Source organism: Sinocyclocheilus anshuiensis, unplaced genomic scaffold (genome assembly GCF_001515605.1).
Source record: "Sinocyclocheilus anshuiensis isolate Anshui unplaced genomic scaffold, SAMN03320099.WGS_v1.1 scaffold3, whole genome shotgun sequence".
NCBI lineage: Eukaryota > Metazoa > Chordata > Actinopteri > Cypriniformes > Cyprinidae > Sinocyclocheilus > Sinocyclocheilus anshuiensis.
This window is the reverse complement of record NW_015548205.1, coordinates 428,003-437,573: the sequence shown is the minus strand read 5'-3', so window position 1 is coordinate 437,573 and position 9,571 is coordinate 428,003. Positions and strand designations below refer to the sequence as shown.

Below are 9,571 nucleotides of genomic sequence, written 5' to 3'. Positions count from 1 at the left end.
CAATGGTAAATTTAATTGAAAAACAAATTATTAATTGGATGAAGTACTGCTTGAAAAACATTTTTCAGTGTATTAATAGTTAGTAAGGTAGGTGTTAAGTTTAGGTATTGGGTAGGGTTTTCTAGTAACTCTTAAGACTTTGATCAGCCTGCTCAGGTGTCTTTGATTATGGTCAGAGCTAAACTCTGCTTTTCAGTTGCCATACAGGGCCAGATTTAACGGACCCTGCCATTTTTGCTTGCATTTCCTGCCATGAGGCCAGTGTATAAAAGGATCAGGTATGAATTTCAATTACAGCTAATGCAAGAGTGGACACTTTGAAAATCATTTTTTACCATGAGAAAAATATTTTCAATTTGGTTGCTCATTCTCATGGAAAGGTAGTTACGTAATTGAGTGCCTCCTGAAATTATGACGCACAGTGTCAGATTAGGGAAGAAATCTATTTGCATAATGTTTAGTTTGCTCCCAAATCATCATTCATTTATTTAAAATGAAACAAAGCCCTCCGGGATAATGTCACTAACCCTGGTGGTTTCTCATTTTAACTCTCCACTTGAAGTACTGTAGACAAGACATAATTTAATTTTGTTCAGAATTACATAATACCTTTAACTTATTATTGATCAATATGGGGGTTTTGTAGGTGTTCAGGGTGCACTCAATGAAATGTACTTATTTACATATTTATTTAGATTCTTTCATATATGTCTGGTATTTTAACCTGTTATTTTAAAATGTTAAAAAGGTTATTTTTATGTGAAACTCATTTTATTTAGCATTTAATACATTTTTTCATACAAGTAGTTTAACATTGTAAAGGATGTTTTGTAAAAAATTGAAAAAAAAAATAATTCAGTCTAAGGCCTTTTTAAGTCATAAACAATTAGTGTATTGTTTATTTTATTTTGCTGCTCTTTTTTTTTTTAATCCAGGTTTTCCATATACAGTCACAGGCACGCAAACACCTTTTCATCCTTTTCAGTAATTGGATTACAAGAATTTAAGGAGGTTATTTTAAGCTACAATGCCCAAATTTCTATTTTATAAATGTTGATCAAAGGAAATATTCAATATAATAACCCAGAAATCACTATATTTTCTGTATAGAGCTGCAGTTATGCTGCAGAAATACTATCACTGTTGTACACTCTGAAATAAGAAATGAAATTTGAGAAGCATATTCATGTTTTATGAAATTCTGCGAGAAAGTGAGAGCGGGGGTGAGGTTCATCTAGAAAGATGCTGCTTTATTTTTTGCTAAAGAGAGATACAGTTATGCCTAGAAAGAGCTGCATTTTTTTTGTTTTACTATAATTCACAGATAGCAAAAACAATCTAGGTTTATCTGAAACTCTGTGGCAGAAATCATAAATTAAAATGTGGTCATCATCTGTTGCTCAGCTTTTTTGGGTGCAATGGGGCTAAAAGTCCCTCTCAATGAAAATGTGATTGTTTGATTTTTCTCTCCCAGAAACATATCAATACATAATTAAACGTACAATTATTAAAAACAAACTTTTTTATTTACTTTCATAAACTATTGTATGCATTATCTTAAAATATGTTATGCAAGTCTATATTATTATGGTTTTAATAAATTAAATATGTACATCAACACTGTTACAACATACCCATGGAAAAACTAGTCCATTTACTACAGTATACTCATATCAATCTTACATACTGTTATTTCACTTATTGAATGAAAAGTAGTTGATTTAATCATGTCAGGATTGGGTCCCTTTGCTCACCAATCAATAACTAAAACAACTAGACTAACAAGGCTTACATAAATATAATGACCTACAGAGTTGTTTAGGTGTTTTTTTTTTTTTCCTGTCAAATGTTCATTCAATTATTTAATGTATTCAAATGCTATGCATCTAATCCTCTCAGCTGGGCTCTGGTTGGGTTCTGATTCATTTATAAACAAAATAAAAACCAAGTGAAATTGTGGGTCAAGTTAAGGTTTAGAAGGTTTAATTCCTGAGATAATTATAATTACGAAAGGTCTCTGATTAGAGTGATCTCATTAGCAGAAATGCCTGATAAAACCTTGAAGATGTGGCCATCCCAGGTATAGGGCATCTTTCATGTGCGTCAACCAATTATGGACTTTAATGTGATTTATGGTGTGGATTAAAGACAATTGTAAGACACTCTAGCAAAGAGTTATGCAAACTTCTCTTGAGATGTGCTGCGTAAACACAACAAACCAATAATGCAAAAATGCAATACTGAAAGTGCATATATCTGTGTTGCCCTTTCCCCCAGTGCTGTACAACATACTATACACATGGAAAAATATTGACTTGTTTAAAGTAATTGGATTTACTAATTAAATATCTAACGACCCAAGCAGGGTTCCTGTTTTGAAATTGTGCAGTATTTGTTTTAATATTTGACCTTACAGTTTCAATTATTTATTAAAGCCAGAGTTCACCGATTATGGGATTTGTTTTATATAGACTGGAAATAATTTTCTAATAAATTAATGTAATTGTAAAATGTATACAGATTAGACAAAAAAAAAAAGAGAAAATAACTCTTCAGTTTCACTCAGAATGTTTAAATGTGTTTTACGTGGACTTTAAAGGAATAGTTCCCCCAAACATGAAAAATGAGGGGACATTTCCTCACTCCCAGGCCATCCAAGATGTAGATGAGTTTGTTTCATTATCTGATCAGATTTGTAAAAAATTTAGCATTCTATTACTTGCTTACCAGTGGGTTCTCTGCAGTGAATGGGTGCCGTCAGGATGAGAGTCCAAACAGCTGATAAAATAACATCGCAATAATCCACAAGCAATCCACCCCACTCCAGTCCATCAGTTAACATCCTGTGAAGAGAAAAAAAGCTGTATTTTTGTAATAAAGAAATCAAGTCATTTTTAACCATCACCTCTGGCCACAATATGAGTCCATAATCCATAATAATGCTTCCACCAGTGAAAAGGCCATCCCCTGTTGTCCTCTCACATCAAAATCCACCCACATATTTGTTTTGTACTGTTTTGTAAATGGTGTTTGATCTCTGTATATTTCTCTTCTGATTTAGACAAGATCACTTTTTCCACTGGAGAAAGCAATATTGTGGATGGAGGACTCGCATTTTAGCGGAAGCATGGGTTTGAAGATAAAAATGTCTTAATGATGGATTAATTTCTTACAAACACTTAGCTTTTCTCTTCACAAGAGGTTAACTGATGGACTGGAGTGGTGTGGATTGCTTCTTGATTATCGTGATGTTTTATCAGCTGTTTGGACTCTCATTCTGACGGCACCCATTCACTGCAGAGGATCCACTGGTGAGCAAGAGATGGAATACTGCATTTCTGCAAATATGTTCAGATGAAGAAACAAACTCATCCGTAAGTCACCTTTTACTTAGCCAGAGCCACTGCTGGAAAGACATGGCCAGCTTTATTTCAAGAAAAAGTATTCCTCCCACACTGACAACAGTTTGCTTTATTGATTCTGTGTCACTGGGGAAGGTTTTCCAACACTTGTCCTACTGCTGTTGTTTCTCCTCAGCTAGCTCATTAGTCACACTGAGGCTCTCTGCAGTCGCTCAGACTGACGTCTGGGCACTTTGAAGTCTCTGCACATGGCCAGCGGTTTTATGATAATTAATGTTGCATCTGTGACACATGGCTGGGTGGGCTGACTCGCAGATCAGGGGATATACAGTCAACAGGGTCAACCTCCTTCTCCAGGGGCGATTTATTGATATTAAGCAACTGCAAGAGGTTCAGTCTGACAGACTGAATCCCCGTCCCTCTTATGCACTCCTGGCCTGTAAACATGTTATGGTGTGATTATATCTTAATGGAACAGTTTGTAAACTTTGCCCCATCTATCTTGCTTGCTTCATTTATTTTGTGTAGTAAAGTATGTTATGTTACAACCTCAATAATCTGCTAATGGAATGGGTTTCAAAGTTTGAAAGAAACCCAAAGCTGTTTTTATTAGTATTTGCGCAGCTCTTGTGAGACATTCATTTTCTCAGAGCTAGCCAAAATAACTCTACATGGTATATAATTTGCATAGTTTTAGATTTGAATGTTTCCACACCTCTTTCACCACAAATCTTGCCACACAAGCAAGTATTTTTAATTGGGATGTTTTTTGTTTGCTTTTGCAAAGCTTGTGTGAGGCATAATTGTATAATTGCAGAGTTTCATCTTTGCATTTACATGGAAAAAAAGTTGTTGTACATCTTAGTTTGACGTTGACAAAACAAAATGCGCAAGCAAACACCCTAATCAATAGAAAGGGCTTTGACATAATTTACATCAGCATAAATCACAGCCTACACCCTGCTCGGGAACCCAGACATGTTCATCAAGCATTTGCTGCATCTGTATTGATGCAAAATGACAGTCAAAACAAATTAAACAAGCTGAGCTGCTGAAGTGAGAATTTTGTGTCTTGGTCATTTCAACTTCTATTTAACAATATGAATACAGAGACTTTCACATTTCGTCTCACAACAGAGAAAAAATAGACTTAGAAATATAGAAAAAGTTATGAAAGCACAGATGTCATGAGAGGTTTTATTTTTCATTCTCCAAATGATTCAGCAATTCTTAGTGTCTCCAGTAAGTACAGAACATATTAGAAATTGATTAGTAATCAAGTTAAAAATAGATTAGTTTATTAACTGCCTTGTAGTAGAATGTCTTTTTCTCCATCCACGCCTTCTTCTCAGATTTCACTCAGAACTGAACATCTTTTTTTTTTTTTTCAATTAAGAACAAGAAAATGGGAAAGACTTAAAGACAGATAGCAGCTAGAAGAGATTAAAACTGCACTGAAAGAAAAAAAACATGATTATATATTATATTTTTGTATCTAACAACATATTTTGTTCAACAGATCACATTTTCATTTACATTATATACTGTTATCAATTATTAACACAAAACAACTGTCAGCATTTCGTTCTCATTTATGCAGTCTTAATCTATATGTCCTTAATATATTTGTATTTATATATATTACAATAGGATATTGCCATATATTGCTAATGTAGTCTAGCTCAACTGTGACTTCATTCACAGAACAGTTGTTTTATGTTACTATAGGTAAGGGATAGTGTACATCCAGCCGAATTTTATTGCAAAATAAACCCTGACAGGATGACCTTGTATATTCCTGAAATTGGTTTATATTGTGATAACAAATGGCTGTATGTGCATTATTCCACTTTTCACACGGCTAATTGTCACATAAGTAAACAAATATTGATTTGAATTGAAATATTTTATTATCTTAACTTAACTCAAAGCTTCTGTGAAAAAGAATAAATTAAAATCCTCACAAGTGTCTCTAAGCCAAGAAGAACAGTTCAAAAAGACATTTAAGGGATAATGTAACACTTATTACACAACTTTCCACCACATAAATATTTACAGGGCATGAAATATTGTTTTGAGGTTAAACTGTTTTAAAATCTTATCAGTTTATTATCTAATCCATCACAGTGCACAAAACAATCGTCTTGACTACATGATGAACACTACAACAATATTACAGTACTATTAATACTGAAGTCCTCCGATTTTTTTTATTTATTTTCAAAACAATCAATTACTGTAACAGTGAGAAACGCAGGACGTTTGAATAAAACGAGCAAGTCCACAGTGTTATATGAGAGACATGAATGATGCGCTGGCCTCAAATTGTCACGATACCGCTACTGTGAGGGAGCGCGGAGCGAGGAACAAGGAGACGTGGAGTAGACTTCAAACAAAGAGACTTTAATTAACATCCAAGGAACCAGGAACACACACATAGCGGGGAAAGACGACATTCAATACCGGACGAAGAACTCAGAACAGGAAACACTTTAAATACACATGACATGACGAGGTGATGACGAGAAACACCTGGGAGCAATAATCATAATTGCACATGAGGGAAAAACTGGGTCATGGAGCACGTGGGGAGCAAAACATAAGACACAGGACTAACACTCGGAGACTGGAGCCCTCTCTGGGCTAAACTCGGGGACTGGAACCCTCTCTGGGCTAAACTCGGGGACTGGAACCCTCTCTGGGCTAAACTCGAGGACTGGAGCCCTCTCTGGGCTAAACTCGGGGACTGGAACCCTCTCTGGGCTAAACTTGGGTTTTTCACCTAACTTTTGGGGATGCTCTCTTGTCTCAGCACAGCGGAGATAGTATATTTCAATTATAAGCTGGAATGCTGTTATCTGGTAAGGCAATTGGTGAGGGTATTAACAGAAAACTGATGCACATCAGACAATATTTTGAACAGCGTCCATTAGAGGGGCTAAACTCGGGGACTGGAACCCTCTCTGGGCTAAACTCGGGGACTGGAACCCTCTCTGGGCTAAACTCGGGTTTTTCACCTAACTTTTGGGGATGCTGTCTTGTCTCAGCACAGCGGAGATAGTATATTTAAATTATAAGCTGGAATGCTGTTATCTGGTAAGGCAATTGGTGAGGGTATTAACAGAAAACTGATGCACATCAGACAATATTTTGAACAGCGTCCATTAGAGGGAAGAATGATGCTCAATTTAAAGTGAAACGGTGTCTTCCTCTCTAAGTGTGTGCTTTTGGCCAGAATCAGGGGGTCAAGGTTTGGCTGGTTAGGATGGACAGATAGTCCCTTCTTGTAATTACTCTAGAGTAATTAGTCACATGGCATTTATGACTCTAGTAATTGGGTGAAAATCTGTGTGCCCAGATAAAGTACCCATGAGGAATGATGGCATGCAGGTTCTGTACTTGCGGATTAAATGTGCCAGCTGATAATCTGCCTTTGGGATAAATGGGAATGCTTATGGATAGCTCTCTCCAGGGATATTCTTGGCTAGAATATGGTGCAATGTGAACCTGACTTTATGCCACAAGTCAAATGCAAGCATGTTTGATAACATATGATATTTCAAGTAGCTCTAAAAAAGTTTACACTACTTGAGAGGATACCATGTCCGTAATTCAATCTGTGGGAAACTTTGGCTTCTTATTTGTCAGTGCCAGGTCCAATTCTGTCCAATAGGATCTGGCTATGGCTCTAATTGGCAAACTCCAGGAGGGAGATATGGGCAGTTGGTGTGAGATTGACCTGGACGTTTAGGAGTAAAGTCATTATCTCAGCCACCCGTCCAGATTCTCACTGATGATTTGCAGCAACCGGATCTGATAGAAGCATAATAACATCATCCAGCAGGTATTATCTGGACCTCTGGGTGAAAGATTCTTTCTCTTTCACAACGTATGTCAGCTGTATTTTCTGACAGGCTAATCTCAGCAGATGGGAAAGACTGCTTTCAAAGGCAGATGGGAATCTTGGCTCGCAGCCAGGAATATTCCTTCCATTTTGATACAAATGTCCACGTATACTGATGAGGCTTGCTTCCTGATGCTTGAGAACTCCCTTTTGGAATTGGATGGAATAGCTTATGTGATAGAATATTCATGTACTTGACATCTATTCAATTAAATAGACAGCCCAATTGGGTTTTAGAAAACAATTTGGGCAGCACTAACATATTAATATTTCTAGCATGACGAATATTAGGGGAGTCCAAGGACAATTGTAATATATATATATATATATATATATACACACACACACACACACAGATATTACAATTGTCCTTGGACTCCCCTATTATTCTGAATATCGACTCAACAAAAGCTGCATGCTATAAATATTATATTTCATTACATTTCTAACCGTGTACTGTAGACACATGAATTTATTACATCAAAATACATGTGCATACACTGTTAATGTACTTACATTGTTTAAGATTTAATCATTAAAAAATTAAAAGTTTTAAATGAAGATTATTGGAGTACATTTTACAAGAAAATACTATTTATTTTAATGTGGTACTAGCTGTTTCTTTGTGAAATTTAATATCAAATTCTGAGTTAAAATTGTTTCTACAGCATTCAGTGTTTGTTTTGAAGTTTGCAGCTATTGCTGTTGTTTGTTTGTTGTCAGTTCTATGTTTTTGTTGTGTGCTCGTCATTTTTAGTTTATGATGTTTATCGTCTCTGTGTTGAAAAACTGCAGAATTTATTGACTGATGGCCTCTAATATTGCCACACAATGAATGACTAGCAGTGACAAAAAATAATAACAATAACGTCAACATTACAAATAAAGTCACTAACTGCATAATTTATTAATGCTTCAATGCATGCTGGGCGCTTGCAAACCTATAAAAAAATCTAAACCCTTTGTTTAGACAGCCTTGTTAGTCAAGTTGGGACATACTTCTCAATTCTTGGTGTCTTTCAGTCAAAATGGTCTGTATTCTTTCTCAATTCTTGGTGTCTTTCAGTCAAAATGGTCTGTATTCTTTCTCAATTATTGGTGTCTTTCAGTCAAAATGGTCTGTATTTTTTATAATTATTTTTACATTTTCAAAATCATCTTTTTAAAGTGCAACTTTAGATATGAGAAAATAAATGTGAATAAATTTGTCAACCCCACTGTTTGACTAGTTCTTTAGTCAACCATTGTGATCCAACCATTCCTACTTTTCTAAAAAGGTAAGCACAAAATATTGAATTTGTTTACAATAAGGGCAAAATAACCACCAAGCCAAGCCCTTGATTGGACCTGTACGCGGGCCAGTATAATTGATTAGGTACAGGAGCCCTCCCAGACTTGCAAATTCTCTTGTACTGCCACAATCTCTACTTGGCTTACTTGTATAACACACTCTCTCTGTTACGTTTCCACTTCAATCTTTTTAAAATTTATTTGTGTTATCAGTTATTTTCAAAGGAGCTTTGACTGTCAGTGGCTTACGGTTATTATCAAAGCATTGAATCCTCACTAAAAAGAGTGTGTGCTGGCCTAGATTCAGTCACTTAAATACTTCATAGAAGAAGAATAGTGTCTCAGCACATTCAAAGACTTTGTGTATGTGCAATTTTGCTCAAAAACACATTCTGTTTGCAATATATAGCTTGCTGAAAGAATGTTGTAAGATTTTATTTAAATTTAAACATTGTATTTAAAACTAATCAACATTTGATGGTGTAAAATCCCTGGTTAATTGTGGAACAGTTCCTCAGCATCAGACATTTCCTTAACATCACTGTTACATCAGTTCTTAAGTTCAGTTTTGATACGAGTGGCAATTTACACTCATACTCCACTTGAAAAAAATATTTTATCATCTGTAGAATGCTTGTGGAAAACACTTAAAAGCATATTTAACATGAGTGAGGACTAAATTTTCATTGTTCAAAAGGTTATCAGCAGGTGGTTTCACTATTATACGACCAACAGTCACAGCACAAAGAGGGAATGTAATTAGAATTAATGCGATGTTTTATGTTTACAAAACATACAGATGTGTGGATGCAGTGGCTCTTTCACAAACCCAAACCAAACCAAACCATTCACAATGTAGCAATCATGAATAATGTCAAAACATGAAGGTGGAAAACATATAAATTAGCATGTAAAAGAGATGGCATTGCTTATTGGAAAAAAAATGCTGCAGAATAAGACATTTCTTTGACACGTTTTACGGCTGGTGCCGTTTTGTGTTGTTGTTTTCTTTTCT

The 9,571-nt window shown here is 35.5% G+C and overlaps 1 long non-coding RNA gene across 1 annotated transcript in view; it reads left to right on the top strand.

Annotated features, from left to right (window-relative positions):
- Window positions 1-2,499: 2,499 nt before the first annotated feature.
- LOC107653485 (uncharacterized) overlaps window positions 2,500-9,571 on the top strand; it is an 18,224-nt gene continuing 11,152 nt past the window's right edge. The window contains exons 1-2 of the long non-coding RNA XR_001630228.1: window positions 2,500-2,512; window positions 7,204-7,206. This is a non-coding gene — a long non-coding RNA (uncharacterized LOC107653485). The remainder of the gene's footprint in view (window positions 2,513-7,203; window positions 7,207-9,571) is intronic.